The sequence below is a fragment of the Hylobates moloch genome, unplaced genomic scaffold (assembly GCF_009828535.3).
Source record: "Hylobates moloch isolate HMO894 unplaced genomic scaffold, HMol_V3 SCAFFOLD_1, whole genome shotgun sequence".
Classification (NCBI taxonomy): domain Eukaryota; kingdom Metazoa; phylum Chordata; class Mammalia; order Primates; family Hylobatidae; genus Hylobates; species Hylobates moloch.
In genome coordinates, this window is record NW_026652276.1 from 88,863,138 (window position 1) to 88,880,331 (window position 17,194).

Consider the following 17,194-nt stretch of genomic DNA (forward strand, 5'->3'; position numbering starts at 1 on the left):
CATATACACCATGGAATACTATGCAGCCATAAAAAATGATGAGTTCATGTCCTTTATAGGGACATGGATGAAACTGGAAACCATCATTCTCAGTAAACTATCGCAAGGACAAAAAACCAAACACCGCATGTTCTCACTCATAGGTGGGAATTGAACAATGAGAACACATGGACACAGGAAGGGGAACATCACACTCCGGGGACTGTTGTGGGGTGGGGGGAGGGGGGAGGGACAGCATTAGGAGATATACCTAATGCTAAATGACGAGTTAATGGGTGTAGCACACCAACATGGCAAATGGATACATATGTAACAAACCTGCACATTGTGCACATGTACACTAAAACTTAAAAGTATAATTATAAAAAAATAAAAATAAAAAGTCTTGTTGGAACATATCCATGCCTATTTGTTTAGTATTACCTGTGGCTGCTTTTGCATTAAAAAGTCAGAATTGCATAGCTGTGACAGAGACTGTCTGGCTTTAGAGCCTAAAATATTTACTGACACTTTACAGAAAAGGTTCGTCTATCCCTTTTCCAAAGAAAAACATAGCTAGGTACCCAAAATATATTACAAAATGGCCCTTGTAGCAGAAGTGCTCCTTCTACCTGATCTAAAATCTCCTGCTGCAGCTTTCATTTAATTACTTCCTTTTAACCTTGGTTGAAATGAAGAACTACAAAACAATATCATCAATAATATTTATTCACTTTGAAATCTGTTAGCAAACAATCAACTCTGCCATTTTGTAACTAAAACTACTGACTTTTATTTTATGTTAGTCACACTCCCAGGCTTAGCACTGGAGTCAAAATGAAGTTCTTTTACAACCACACACCTAATTCTCTGAACAACTTAAATCCCATAATAACTCCATTTATTTTTGAACTTGTTTTGATTACGGCAAAATTGACCTATCAAGACTCTCATACTAAAATAATGAAATTTTATTTTATGCCTTCACAGATCATCACCAATAACATATGTAATTCACTATGAATAGCATTCCTTTTGGAAATAATTTTTATTTTTAGCAATATCTGCTGTGATCTTCCCTGTCCTTTGTTAGTCTCCACTATGCCTTCTTCATTTTTTCCCAGTGAATGTCAATTGTGATACAGTCAGATTATTCAGGCATTGATGGAACTAGGTAGGCTTCATTTATGCTATTAGTGTAAGCTTTTAACATAGTTACAAACATCTCCAGTGATTATGCTCTGAAACATACAGCTCTCTTCTTTCATTAAACTTCAGAAAAAATTAATTACTTAAAATCAACATGGAAATTAAAAGTTTTCCTTTATTCCAGCAATGACCTGCTCGAAGATATATGACAAAGCTAGCCCATACACACAAAGAACAAAATATAAAATACCTTACAATTAACTAGAAATATGTCACACGAATATAGAACAAGAACTATAAATTTCTGTTAACAGAGTTCAAAGAAGACAATAAATGAAGAGATATGCTATGCTTCTAGTTATTAGCTAGAGTCCACTCAGGAAAGCAAATGAACCCAATCAAGACATAGAAATAGGCAGCTGCCAACTGGGTGACTCAAAAGAGAACTATAGAAACACAGAGATAGCAACAATGGAAGCAGTTAACACTGCTAAGGCCGAGGAAACGGAAGACACTGGATTTGTTATTAATTTGAAGTCGAGGAGGGCCTCCCACAGAGTCAAGAGAGGGCATTGGCAATGGTGCTGGGTTTCTGGGTGCTGAGGCATGATGAGGCTGATTCTGTGAGGGCTGGGAAATCTGCAAAATGGATACGGTGGCTGCTACAAGAAGGAATTGCTGCTACCAAAGGGAAGAAGCATTCTAGGAAGATACTCATGGGAACAGAAGAGCACAACTCCCACAGGAAGCCGATAAGAAGAAGCAAGCCCCATGATCCTGTCCTTGCCAGCTCCTTCTAGCACTCCTTATTTGCAGACTCAGACAGAGACACTATTAAAGGAAATGTAGTTTTCAGAGTCCTACCTCCAGCATTAAGGAGCAGGCACAGAAGAGCAGAATTGGGGCTGAGAGAGAGTAGCACAGCATATTAAACAGTACAACAAATGTCCACTTTTCCTAAGTGCATTAATAGGTAAAAGTGGATTGGGGTGATAGAATAATGATAACTCAAGTTGAACTGAAATTTGAAGGAAAAAAGAGGCAAAGTTTGTCAACAAGTATAATAACAGTAGTTTTATATTAAGGACATGAAATTGCATGAGAAACGATACTCCAAACCATAACATAATTGTACTGTAAATTAATTAAATAAGTTATTGAAACAGACTCTATCATGTCTTTAAATTGTAAAATAATTTTCAACCAATGCTACTAGAAAGAAATTTGAGATATTCTTTTCTTATGTATAACACTTCAAACCAATTTTATTTTCAGTGAATTAAGATTTCAAGTGTGTAAAATGAAGACAACAAAATATAAAAAAATGGTTATTATTTACTGGATGCAGCATGAGGAAAGAATATGTAAACACATATAAAGAGAAACATTAACGTAAGAGTTACATTGATTAGATATAATGTATAATTCTGAAAGCAAAGTTATTAAAGCAAAAATGAAAGGGATAATGATACCTAGGAACAAGTTATGCAAATTTGTGCAAAAAGAAATAACAGTTCTTGGCAGCCAAAAAAATTATAAATGAATACAAATGCAAACCTTTCTCCTTAGAAAAATGAGGAAAAGATTGGAGCAAACAGTAAAAGAGAAAGTTAAAAATAAAGAACATATAAAAATTAAGCCTCTTTAGCAATTAGAGAGATATATAAACAAAATAAAAATTTATCTTTTTTTGGTATGAAATTGACAAAGGCAATACTACTTAATATTGGCAATATTAAAGGCATTCCCATGCTCAGCTGACAGTAGTAAATGTGCACAGCTTGTTTAGTAGACAAAGTAGCAATATATGTCCTAAACCCTTAAAACATTTTTAGAATTAAAGAATTAAAGAATTTTCCCATTTCTAGGAATCTAACCTAAGAAAATGAAAAAATGTACAGTCAAAGTCGTGAGGATGTGAAATTCAATGTCTTTATAATAATAAAGAAAATTGTCAATTTATTATGTATCTAACAATAAGAAAGTTATGGTAGTGCCATGTGATGAAATATTATGTAGGTTTTGAAAAGCATGTTCTAAAAATATACATCTGATAAACTTGGAAACTTTTCAAAACATGCAAATTTAAAAAAGCAAAATACAAAGTAATGTTTCTGATATGAGTCTAGGTAATACATAAAAATAATAATCATTTCAGAATAGTGAGTGATTGTTTTACTTCTAAAAATACTTTTAAAACTTTCTATTCATAAAATGAAATACTAAGATATACAATTTTTAGTACACATCTGTTTAAAGGAAATACATACTCAGAACTTGAAAATCATTCTCAGAGCAAATAGATCTCCCCACTATTCCCCAAAAACAAAATGTAAAGACTGAGACTTCCTTTGCAATAACAAATAAAATAAAGGAATTAAGTCTCTTCTAAATTTCGGCTTCTAGCTCTGTTCAATTCAATATGCAAGCATTTTACAGCAAATAGAATTTTCCAAATATTAATTTTGAAACTTTATTTTCTAGGTTAAATACATTAAATGCCATTTATAGGTTAATTATTCTACACTATATTTTCTGACCTCTTTCTTGAGCTCCAGATACACACAATTAACTGTCTACTTGGCATCTAACCATGGAAGTCAGATATGGTTTGGCTGTGTTCCCACCCAAATCTCATCTTGAATTGTAACTCCCACAATTCTCATGTGTTATGGGAAGAACCCAGTGGGAGGTAATTGAATCATGGGGGCAGGTCTTTTCTGTGCTGCTCTTGTGGTAGTGAATAAGTCTCATGAGATCTGATCAGTTAAAAAATGAAAGTTTCCCTGCACAAGCTCTCTCTCTCCTTGCCTGCTGCCATCTATGTAAGATGAGACTTGCTCCTTCTTACCTTCTGCCATGATTGTGAGGCCTCCCCAGCCATGTGGAACTGTAAGTCCATTAAACCTCTTTCTTTTGTAAATGGCCCAGTCTTGGATATATCTTTATCTGCAGTGTGAAAAAAGACTAATACAGTAAATTGGTACCAGTAGAGTGGGGTGATGCTGAAAAGATACCCAAAAACGTGGAAGTGACTTTTGAATTGGGTAACAGGCAGAGGTTGGAACAGTTTAGAGGGCTCAGAAAAAGACAGGAAAATCTGGGAAAGTTTCAAACTACCTAGATACTTGCTGACTGGCTTTGACCAAAATGTTGATAATGATATGAACAATGAAATCCAGGCTGAGGTTGTCTCAGATGGAGATGAGGAACTTGTTGGGAACTGGAGCAAAGGTGACTCTTGTTATGCTTTAGCAAAGAGACTGGTGGCATTTTGGCACTGCCCAAGAGATTTGTGGAACTTCAGACTCGAGAGAGATGATTTAGGGTATCTGGCAGAAGAAATTTCTAAGCAGCAAAGCATTCAAGAGATGACTTGGGTGCTGTTAAAGGCATTCAGTTTTATAAGTGAAACAGAGCATAAAAGTTCAGAAAATTTGAGGCCTGAAAATACAATAGAATAGAAAATTCCATTATCTGAGGAGAAATTCAAGCCCAGCTGCAGAAATTTGCATAAGTAACGAGGAGCCCAATGTTAATCCCCAAACAATGGGGAAAATATCTCCAGGGCATATCAGAGCTCTTCACAGCAGCCCCTTCCATCACACGCCTGGAGGCCTAGGAGGAAAACATGGTTTTATTGGCCAGGTTCAAGGTCTCCATGCTGTGTGTAGTCTAGAGACTTGGTACTCTGTGTCCCAGCCACTCCAGCTGTGGCTATAAGGGACCAAGGTACAACTTGGGCCCTGGCTTCAGAGGGTGCAAGCCCCAAGCCTTGGCAGCTTTCACATGGTATTGAGCCTGTGGATGCATGGAAGCCAAGATCTGAGGTTTAGGAACCTCCACCTAGATTTCAGAGAATGTATAGAAACTCCTGGATGCCCAGGCAGAAGTTTGCTGCAGGGGTGGGGCTCTCATGGAGAACCTTTGCTAGGGCAGTGCAGAAGGGAAATGTGGAATTGGAGCCCCAACACAGAGTCCCTAATGGGGCACAGTGGGGCTGTGAGAAGAGGCCCATTGCCATTCTCCAGATCCCAGAAAGGTAGATCCACTGAGAGCTTGCACTGTGTGCCTGGAAAAGCTGCAGACACTCAATGCCAGCCCATGAAGGCAGCTGCGAAGGAGGCTGTACCCTGCAAAGCAATAGGGGTGGGACTTCCCAAGACTATGGGGACCTGCCTCTTGCATCAGCGTGACCTGGATGTGAGACATGGAGTCAAAGGAGATTCTTTTGGAGATTTAAGATTTGACTGCCCTGTTGGATTTCAGACTTGCATGGGGCCTATAGCCCCCTTGTTTTGGCCAATTTCTCCCATTTGGAACAGGTGTATTTACCCAATGCCTGTACACCCATTGTATCTAGAAAATAACTAACTTGCTTTTGATTTTACAGGCTCATAGGTGAAAGGGAATTGCTTTGTCTAAGATTAGACTTTGGACTGTGGACTTTTGAATTAATGCTGAAATAAGTTAAGACTTTGGGGGACTGCTGGGAAGGAATGATTGGTTTCAAAATGTGAGGACGTGAGATTTGGGAGGAGCTGGGGTGGAATGATATAGTTTGGCTCTGTTCCCACCCAAATCTTTTTTTTTTTTTTTTTTTCTTTTTGAGATGGAGTCTTGCTCTGTCGCCTAGGCTGGAGTCCAGTGGCACGATCTCGGCTCACTGCAAGCTCTGCCTCCTGGGTTCATGCCATTCTCCCCCCTCAACTTCCCGAGTAGCTGGGACTACAGGTGCCCACCACCACACCCAGCTAATTTTTTTTGTATTTTTAATAGAGACAGGGTTTCACCGTGTTAGCTAAGATGGTCTCGATCTCCTTACCTCACGGTCTGCCCACCTTGGCCTCCCGAAGTGCTGGGATTACAGGCGTGAGCCACCACACCTGGCCCCCACCCAAATCTTTTCTTGAATTGTAACTCCCACAATTCCCATGTGTCACAGGAGGAACCCAGTTGGGGGTAATTGAATCATGGCGGTGGGTCTTTCCTGTGCTGTTCTCATGATAGTGAATAAGTCTCAGGAGATCTGATGGTTTTAAAAGCAGGAGTTTCCCTGCATGAGCTCTCTCTCTTTGCCTGCTGCCATCCACGTAAGAGGTGACTTGCTCCTGCTTGCCTTCCGCCATGATTGTAAGGCCTCTACAATCATGTGAGACTCTAAATCCATTAAACCTCTTTCTTTTGTAAATTGCCCAGTCTTGGGTATGTTTTTATCAGCAGTGTGAAAACAGACTAATACAAAGTCTAAGTTCACAAAATGAAAGTGTCAAAAAAAAAAATTTGTCTTCCTTCTGTTTCATTCTATCTCTCTGGTACCTCTGCATCAGCAACTTTCTCCTCCTCATTTTCTCTACAACACACCTAATAACTACTGCCAAAATCTGACACTTTTCTGTATCCCCAACTTTTGCATTAGTGTATCTAGTTACTACTCCATCTGATGCTTCTACCTGAGTCCAAGACCCCTGTATCTCTTGAACAAGTGAAAGAACTTTTCGTCTAGTTTCTCTGATCACACCCTTTCCCAGACATTCATTTGTCATAAACTAGCTATAGGGGACATTAAAAATATCATTTAGATCATGTCATTTCCTGGTTTAAAACTCTTTAAAGTTTTCTGTCTTACTTTGGGTTTCTCCAGAAGCAGACCTTGATAAGGATTAAAGTTTAAGAATTTATTTGACAGGTAATCCCAGGGAACACTTGTAGGGGAAGTAAGACAGTAAAAGGAATAAAGTCATAAATTGTACATTACTAAGTGCTAGGGTTTGAGTGTTTGTCCTCCCCAAAACTCATGTTAAAACTTAATCCACAATGAGACAGTGTTGAGAGGTGAGGCACTCAAGAGGTGTTAATAACTGGGTCATGAGAAGACATGACTCTGCTCTCAGTAAGGGAGTAACGGGTTAATGGCTTACTGGGCTATAATCATGGCAGTAGGATTGGTGGATTTATAAGAAGACGAAGAGAGGCCTGAGAGACTATGTTCAGCCCCCTCATCATGTGATACCCTGCACCACCTTGGGACTCTGCAAGGAGTCTATACCAGAAAGAAGGCCCTCATCAAATGCAAGCCCTTGACCTGGGTCCTCCCAGCCTCTAGAAGTATAAAAAATAAATTTCATGTATTGGGTAGTGTTGGATAGAAACTGAGTACACCAATGAAAGAGTTGGGGATAGAGAAGGGTATCAGAATTTGGCATAAGTAATTAGACATGTTCTAGAGAAAATGAGGAAGAGAAAGCTGCTGATGCAGAGGTACCAGGGAGCTAGGCTAAATACATTATCCAATTTCATGTATCTGCTATAAGCGACAGAAAGTAGACTAAGACACCAAGCAAGCCACCACTTTGAGGAAGTGGAAATGAATTTCATACAAAATCCTGGAAGCAGTGTAGAATATGTTATCTCAGTTATCCCACTGGAGGAGCAAAGAAGCCAGCTCTTGTTATTCGTATTTTAGGCTGTTCCTGCAAAGGGTGTTCGTTGGGGGACATAGGGATTAATTCCTTGGCATTTCTGGCCTGCCCAACACTCAGGTGTAGCAGGTTTCAGTGGATACACACACACACACACACACACACACACACACACACACACACACGAGAGAGAGCACTCATGGAAAAAGTCACAGATACTGGCAATTGCAAGTCATATCTGCATTCCTAAAAATGTTAAGTGGCCAGAGACCAAGGATGAGACATTGAGAGCTAACTGACAGTATAACTTTTGCACTGTGCCAATCTATTAATAACTTACTTAATTCCAAGACAGTGGCTTGTCGTAGGCTTTATATACACAAATACAACAGGAGCCATTGCTGTAATTGATTCTAACGCTGAAATTGTTACTTATAATCTCCTTCCTACCACTGTTTGTATATTCCCTTTAAAACTTGTTAGCATTTATGTTGATCTAAGTTAGAGTTATTCAACCTCAGTACTATTAACATTTTGGGTCATATAATTATTTATTATTAGGGATGTCCTGTGACTTATAGTACATTAAGCAGCATCTTTGACTTCAACCCACTGATGTGAGTAGCATAGTTCTCATCAAGCTCTAATCACCAAAAATGTCTTCAAATATTGCCAAATATGTAACATCCCTTCACAGCAATACCTAGATTAGTGTTTGGTTGAATACCTGGGGGAAGATGTTGTGTTAGTCCATTCTCACACTACTATAAAGAACTACCTGAGACTGGTAATTTATACATTTCTACAGGGTGTACAGAAGGCATGGCTGGGGAGGCCTCAGGAAACTTTCAATCATGGCAGAAAGCAAAGGAGAAACAGGCACATCTTACATGGCTGGAGCAGGAGGGACAGAGAGGTAGGGGAGGTGCCACACACTTTTAAACAATCAGATCTCGTGAGAAGTCTATCATGAGAACAGCATTAAGGGGGGGAAATCTGCCCCCATGATCCAATCACTTCCCACCAGGCCCCACTTTCAACATTAGGAGTTATAACTGAACATGAGATTTGGATGAGAACACAGATTCAAATCATATCAGATGTGAAAAAACACCAGGGACTGGAAATCTTGGTGATCCATCTTAGAATTTTGCCTCCCACATCATCCCAATGTTTACTCTATCGATCCATTAGCTTTTTCATGATATACTAGAAGACAGGAGTGGTGGATCCCATGGTCATATGCCCATTGTCACAACTCCCTGAACAAATGTGGATCCCTTGGTCCAAGGTGATATTATGCTGGATATAATTACCAAAAAGACAAGTGCATTTGTCTTTTTGGTAAAATGATTTATTTTGTTTGGGTATATACCCAGTAATGGGATTGCTGGGTAAAATAGTAGTCCTCTTTTAAGTTCTTTGAGAAATCTCCAAACTGCTTCCACAGTGGTTGAACTAATTTATATTAGTTACACACCAAGACTGTGTGTGTTATACACCAACAGTGTATAAGCCTTCCCTTTTCTCTGCAGGCTCACCAGCATTTGTTGTTTTTGGCTTTTTAATAACAGCCATTCTGACTGGTGTCAGATAATGTCTCATTGTGGTTTTGACTTAAATTTTTTCTGATGATTAGTGATGTGGAGCATTCTTTTCATGTTTGCTGTTCACTTGCATGCCTTCTTTTGAGAAGTGTCTTTTTATATCCTTTGCCCACTTTTTAATGGGGTTATTTGGTTTTTGTTCATTGAATTGTTTAAGGTTCTTATTGATTCAAGATATTAAAACTTGTTGGGTGCACAGTTTGTGAAGTTTTCTACAACGGTATAGGTTGTCTATTAACTCTGTTGATGGTTTATTTGGTTGTACAGAAGCTCTTTAGTTTAATTAGATCCCACTTGTCAATTTTTGTTTTTGCCATAATTTCTTTTGAGGGCTTAGTCTTACATTCGTGCCAAACCCAATGTCCAGAATGATATTAACTAGGTATTCCCAAAATTTTTTTACAGTGGTATGTCTTACATTTAAGTATTTAATCCCTATTGTGTAAACTTATGTATATGGTGAAGGTTGGGGGTCTAATTTGATTGTTCTGCATATGGATAGCCATTTATCCAAGCATCATTTATTGAATAGGGGTCTTTTCCCCATTGTTTGCTTTTGTCAACTTTGTCAAGGATCAGATGGTTGTGTGAGGGTTTGTATCTGGGTTCACTATCCTTTTCCATTGGTCTATGTGTCTGTTTTGTACCAGTACCATGCTGTTTTGGTTACTGTAGCCTTGTAGCATAGCTTGAAGTTTGGTAATCTGCTGTCTCTGGTTTTGGTCTTTTCACTTTGGGTTGCTTTGGCTATTCAGGCACTTTTTGAGTTCCATATGAATTTTTGAATATTTTTTCTATTTCTGTGAAAAATGATATTGGTAGCTTGATAGGAATAGCTTTGAATCTGTATATTGTCCTGGGAAATACGGCTATTTTAAAGACACCAATTTTTCCAATTCATGAGCTTGGAGTGGGTTTCCATTTGTCTGTGCCATTTATGATTTCTTTCAGCAGTGTTTTATAATTATCCTTGTACAGAACTTTCACTTCCTTGGTTAGATGTGTTCCTAGGTATTTTATTTTTTTTGTGTGCCAATTGTAAATGGGAATATGTTCTTGAATTGACTCTCAGCTTGAACATTATTGATGTATATAAATACTACTAATTTTTTTCACATTTATTTTGTAATCAGAAAATTTACTGAAGTTGTTCATCAGTTCTAAGAGCCTTTTGGCAAAGTCTGTAGGGTTTTCCAGATATAGCATCATATCAACAAAGAGAGATAATTTGACTTCTTTTTTCCTATTTGGGTGCCTTTTATTTCGTTCTATTGCCTGATTGCTTGGCTAAGACTTCCAATGTGATGTTGAACAGGAGTGGTGAGAGTGAGTATCCTTGTCTTGTTCCAGTCTTTAAGAGGAATGCTTCCAGCTTTTGTCCATTCAGTATATGTTGGCTTGAGTGTGTCATATACGGCTTTTATTATTTTAGGTATGTTCCTTTAATGCCTAGTTTGTTCAGGATTTTTATCATGAAGGGATTTGAGATTTTTATCAAAAGCTTTTTATATGTCTATTGAGATAATCATATGGCCTTTATTTTTAATTCTGTTTATGTGGTGAGTCATATTTATTGATTTGTATATGTTGAACTAACCCTATATCCCCAGAATAAAGCCTACTTTATTGTGTTGAATTAACTTATTGGTGTGCTGCTGGATTTGGCTTGCTAGTATTTCGCTGAGGATTTTGGCATCTATGTTAATCAAGAATATTTCCTGTTTTCTTTTATTGTTGTGTCTTTGCCAGATTTTGATATCAGAGGGATGATGGCTTTGTAGGATGGGTTACAGAAGAGTCTCTCCTCCTCAATTTCTTAGAATAGTTTCAGTAGGATTGGTACCAGCTCTTCCTTGTATGTCTGATAGAATTTGGCTGTGAATCCATCTGGTCCAGAGCTCTGTTTGGCTGGTTTTTTTGTTGTTGTTGTTACTGATTCTATTTTGGAGCTCATACTTGTCTGTTCAGGGTTTCAATTTCCTCCTGATTCGGTCTTGAGAGGTTGTGTGTTTCCAGAAATTTATCCATTTTCTGTAGATTTTCTAGTTTGTGTGAACAGAGTTGAGTTCCTTAGCCTCTGAGGGTCTTTTGTATTACTTTTGAATCAGTTGTAATGTCACCTTTGTCATTTCTGGTTGTGCTTATGTGAACTTTCTCTCTCTTTTTCATGGTTAATTTAGATTGTGGTCTATCAGTCTTGTTTACCATTTAAGAGAATTAGCTTTTGATTTCATTAATCCTTTGTATGATTTTTGGGTCACAATTCTGTTCAGTTCTGCTCTGATTTTAGTTATTTGTTTTCTTCTACTAGCTCGGGGGCTAGTTCGTTCTTGTTTTATTGTTTCTTCTAGGTATAATGTTAGATTGTAGATATCTTTTTAACCTCTCGATATAGGCATTTAGCATTTATAAGTTTCCTCTTAACATTGCTTTTCCTGCATCCCAGAGATTTTGGCATGCTGTGTCTCTGTTTTCATTAACTTTAAATAAATTTTTGATTTCTGCCTTAATTTTTTGCTTACCCAAAAGTCATTCAGGAGAAGTTTAATTTCCATGTAATTGTGTGGTTTTGAGATATCTTCTTGGTATTGATTTATATTATTTCTTCTACAGCGATCTGAAAGTATGGTTTGTATGATTTTGACTTTTTTGAACTCATTGACACTTGATTTATGGCCAATCGTGTGGTTGATCTTAAGAGTATGTTTCAGGTGCAGATGAGAAGAATTTATATTCTGTGGTTAATGGGTGGGGTATTCTGTAGATATCTGAGGTCCAACTGGTAAAATGTTGAACTTAAGTCCAGAATTTCTTGTTAGTTTTTTGCCTTGATGATCTGTCTAATGATGTCAGTAGGGTGCTGAAGCTCCCCACTACCATTGTGTGGCTGTATGAATCTTTTCATAAGTCTATAGGTATTTGTTTTAAGAATCTGGGTGCTCCAATGTTGGGTTCATATATATTTAGGATAGTTAAGTCTTCTGTTTGCATGATACATCTTTCTCCAACTCTTTACTTTGATCCTATGGGTGTCGTTACATGTCAGATGGATCTCTCAAAGACAGTGAATGGGTGGCTCTTGTTTTTTTTTTTTATCTGACTCACTACTTTGTGCATTTTAAGTGAGATGTTAAGACTGTTTACATTCAAGGTTAATATTGATATGTAAGGTTTTGATCCTTTTGTCATATTTGTAGCTGGTTGTTTTGTAGACTTGATTGTGTAGATGTTTTATAGGGTGTGTTGGCTATGTACTTAAGTGTGTTTTTGTGGTAGCAGGTATTATTATTTTGTTTTTATGTTTAGAACTCCCCTAAGAATTTCTTGTAAGGCTGGTGTAGTGGTAACATATTTTCTAAGTGTTTGCTTGTCTAGAAAGGATTCTATTTCTTTTTCACTTATGAAGCTTAGTTTGGCGGGATATAAATTTCTTTTTTTGTGTGAATGCTGAAAATAGGGCCTTAATCTCTTCTGTTTTGTAAGGTTTCTGCTCAGAAGTCTGCTGTTAGTCTAATGGTGTTGCCTTTGTATGGGATGTGATCTTTTTTCTAACTGTCCTTAATATTCTTTCTTTGGCACTGACCTTAGCCTGGTGACTATTTGCATTAGTGATGACCGTTTTGTATATTATCAGGCAGGTGTTCTCTAGATTTCTTGTATCTTGATGTCTATCTCTCTAACCATATTAGGGAAATTTTCTTGAATTATTCTCCCAGATATGCTTTTCAAGTTCTTTACTTTTTCTCCTCTCCCAGGGATGCCAATAATTTGTATGTTTGGCACTTTAACTAATTTCATATTTCTTGAAGACTTTGTTCATTTTTTAAAATTGTTTTTTCTTGAATGTTTGTTTTTAAAAAAGACCAGCCTTCATGCTCTGAAATTGCTTCTTCTGCTTGGTCTAGCTTTCAATCGTATTTTGAAATTCCTTAAGTGAGTTTTTCAATTCCAGTAGCTCTAATCAGCTTCTTTTTAAAATGTTTATCTCTTTCTTCACTTCCTGGATTGCTTCAGAAGTTTCTTTGTGCGATTTTCAACCTTTTCTTTGATCTCATTGAGCTTTCTTCCAATCCATGCTTTGAATTCTGTATCTGTCATTTCTGAGTTTCCATTTTGATTAGGATCCACTGCTGAAGAGCTAGAGTGATCCTTTGGTGGTGTTGCAACATTCAGATTCTTCATGATAACATAATTCTTATACTGGTTTCTTCCCATCTGGAGAGGAATGTGTTGGGCAGGATCTTTGGCTTTGCTTGTAAAGCCCTATGCACTTCTATTGGCAGGATTTATATTGGGCTGTGTGGTTAGATGGACTGGCCAGTAGATGGTGCTTGCAGGAAAGAACTAGCTGTGGCATAGCAGGTTCGTATGTATCTGATCTTTTTTTACTGTGAGGTGTTCTCTGTTGTTTCAGGTGAAAGGCTAGACAGTGTTGTTCCATGTGGGTGAGGGAACAGAGCTGGGCAGAGCTGAGCCCCTGACTTGCCCACAAATGTCCTGATGGCAAGTGCCGATACCAGCCCTGACAAGGGTGGCTTGGAGGAGGCCTTATTGAAGTGCACTGAAGTCTCTGTGGGGGAGTGAGGGAGCTGCACTGGTTCCCCTTCCTTGATAGGCAGCAACTTGATGTTTCGCTATCACATTCTTGCTCCAGGGCTTGTGACTCCTAGTTCATATGCACATTGTAGCATATCTCTGGACCACAATGTGATTGAGAGCCATGGGAAATGACGAATTTGCAACTCTCTGTGGGTGTGGTTTTAAGGCATTACCTCATCACTCAGCCTGATACAGATAGCTTTATGGCTTATCTGTTCTCAAACATAGCAGTACTGCTGCTTCTTTAAAGGGGGGCTCCACCTTTGGGCCCATACAGGTTGGTAATGGTGTGGTGATATTGGATGGTTGAGTCAGCCTGAGCTCAGGCCCTGGGAGAAATTATCAGATGCTACAGAGTTAGAATGGGGTAGAGAGTTCCTCAGTCCCTAGCACAATACATGGCCCGCAGGAGAATGTGTATGTGTCCTGAAGGAGCTGGACCCAAGTCCGACTGGTCCAAAGTTCAGGTGCTGGCTGTGATGGGGAGGGGTGGACTGGTCCTCAGGTCACTGGCTGAACTTTCAAGGAGGGTTAAGTAGGATACTTAGGTAGTGGGAGCCTCCTGAGGGAATATTACAGACTGGTGGGGGTTGGGTTTTCAGAAGGGCTCTGGGATGCAAGTAAAATGCTCAGATGGGGCAGGGTGGCTGTGCTGTGGGCCTTTACCAGGGAGGGCAGGACCCTTTAGCTATGCCAATAGAGACTGGTAGCTGCCAGGCATGTGACACACTTGCATTTCTCTCCCACTTCACTGTTGCGGGCACATAAAGGAGGAGCCAAGCCTTGCCTGTTATCTTGGAGTTTTGTACCAGAGAAAAGCAGAGCCATGACTGACCACAGTGTTCAGGCAGGGGCAGTCACTATGCTGGGACCCCAAGCCTACGAGCCCTGCCTGGCAAGGTGCAGCTAGGGCAGGGGTCACACAGTCTGCTGTCTGGGAACTTCCTGGAGGAGCACAGGGCCAGAACAGTCTCTGGTGTTCAGACAGAGGTAGAGTTGCTGCACAGGGAGCCTTCCCTGGTGAGAAACAGTGAGGTGGTCAGGGCAATCTGGCCATTCTTCAGCACTGTGGCTATGGCCTCTATTGGGGATACAGCAGCTGGTGCCAGGCTGCTTAGGGATCCAAGGCCTGTGGGGCTCCACATAGGCTTGAGCAGCGACTCTACAAAGACTCCAGGTGGCTTTCTTTGTCAATCTGGAGTCCCTCAGGGGGAAACCATGGGTCCTCCCATTCCCAGAATTGCAAAGATCCATGGTGGAAGTATGGCTCTTCTGGGGTCTCTCACTCACCTAACCTTTTCCCTATATTAGGGAGCTTCCCCTGGTTCCATGCCAGTTCTGAGTGGGCAGCTGCCCAGCTTTATTCCTCTCCATTATCTGTGGGTCCTGTCACTTCCTTGGTAAATCCCAGCATGATCTCTTAGATGATACACCTGAAGAGGTGGTATTTACCCAAATTCTTTGTTTCCTTTCCGTGCGAGCAGTGCACATTAGCTGCTTCTAGTCAGCCAGATTGGACCTCCCCCTCCTTAATTTATTTTCATGGTTGAATAATATTCCATTTATGGTTATACCACGTTTTCCTTATTAATCAGTTGATATAAATTTGGGTAGTTTATACTTTTTGGGTATTATAAATAATGCTACTATGAATATTTATGTACAAAATTTTACGTGGTGTTAAAGAAAATAACTATTCAATGACACTTGTTAAAGCATGTTAAGAAAGACTTTACTCAGGACCTTTGTAATAAGTTTAGGGGCCACTGTAACAGAGATCTTGCAATAGGGGAGAAAGGTGCAGTCCATCTCCAAAAACAGTATCAGCAAGTGGGAATTTATAGCCGAGGAGGATAGGGGTCAGTGGATGGAAAATTACTAAGCGGAAACATCAGGGATAAGGGAGATTCTGGCTAAACCATCCTAACAGGATTTTTGCTGAAGACAGGTCAGGGTGATCATACATCACCTGGGAGACGGTGGGGGATAAGAAACCCAGTCATATATGAAGGATGATCAGGTATCAAGGGTGGAGATTTCTTGCTACTGATTTATAAGGGTTCTTTGCTAAAACTGAATTTTATGAGAAAGTATGCAGATAGGCCTAGAAGGTTCAAAAGCCTGATTAAAGTTTGGCCAAGCAAAGAGTCTTTGTCAGTGGGTAAACCCACCTCTGAACTTGGTCAGGTTTTTCCTCCTCTATCAGATGGTCCTGATGAACATCCCATGAAAACTCACATGTAATTACACTGAGGAAGAGTCATTGGTGCAAGGGATGTCATGAAGTTCTGAGCCATTTGCTTAGGGCTGATCTTAAATGTAGCACTTCTTTAATATGATGCACTGTTGCTCTTTCTGCCACACCTTATAACATGGTGGATGAAAATAACTAGCTTAAAATGGGTGGCTCTGGTTACATAGACATTTGATTTTCCATGGTCAGGCACTGTCTCTACTGGGGCCCAATACCATTCCAAGGGAGCTTTTTAAACAGTGAACATCTCTCCTCTGCATAAAGTGTGACCTTGCTTCAGAAGCCAAAGAGTCTGCATTGTAACTTATATATTGGTGCTGGCCTGAGATGTGACATATTACCATTATTTACTGTGGATACTTTTAGAATTTTGGAATTTGCCAGGTCATATGGACCAAGCAGTAAGACTGACCTACAATCTGACCTTGGCACAAATTTGTCTCTTGCTATAGATCCTACTCAAAAGTAGCAGCCTTCTAAATAATCTGATGTGATAATTAATTATGAATCTTTTATAATCTATCTATCTAATATATCTATCTAATCTATCCATCCATCCATCGTATTGGTTCTGTCTCTGTGGGGAGCCCTAATATACCTGATAAATGGATCAGAAAATATTTCTAAATGTGGAAGCAGCAGTGCCTGCTACAGTTTTCATTGCGTTTAAGCTAAAAGCTAAGTATGTCCAATGGCATGAAAATCATTCCATGAACTGCCCTTCCCCACTATTTCTTCTACTTTATCTCTTAACCACTTCTCATTGCTTACCATGACTTTCCTGGTGCTTCTGGAACACACAAAGTTGATCCATCCTGAAGCCATGTCACCTTCTGCACCTCTGAGCTGAATACTCCACCCACACATCTCCTCAGACTTACTCCTGCCCAGGAGTCAGATATCTGTCCAAACATCATGACCTCAGATTCAGACGGTTCTTGTCCCTGACTACCTTTAAAGTAGTTCCTACCCCATTCATTTTTCCTTGCTTTTGATTACTTATTCTAATTCTGTTTCTCTATAGAACTTATAACCACAATCACAGTACATATTTATTTGTTTACATATTTATTTTCTTCCATAAGAATCTAAACCTCACAGAACATGGAACTGGCCTTTCTGACTCTCAGGTATAGACCCTCCATCAAGCATACTTGCTGAGTGAGTGAACTGAGAAACTGAAG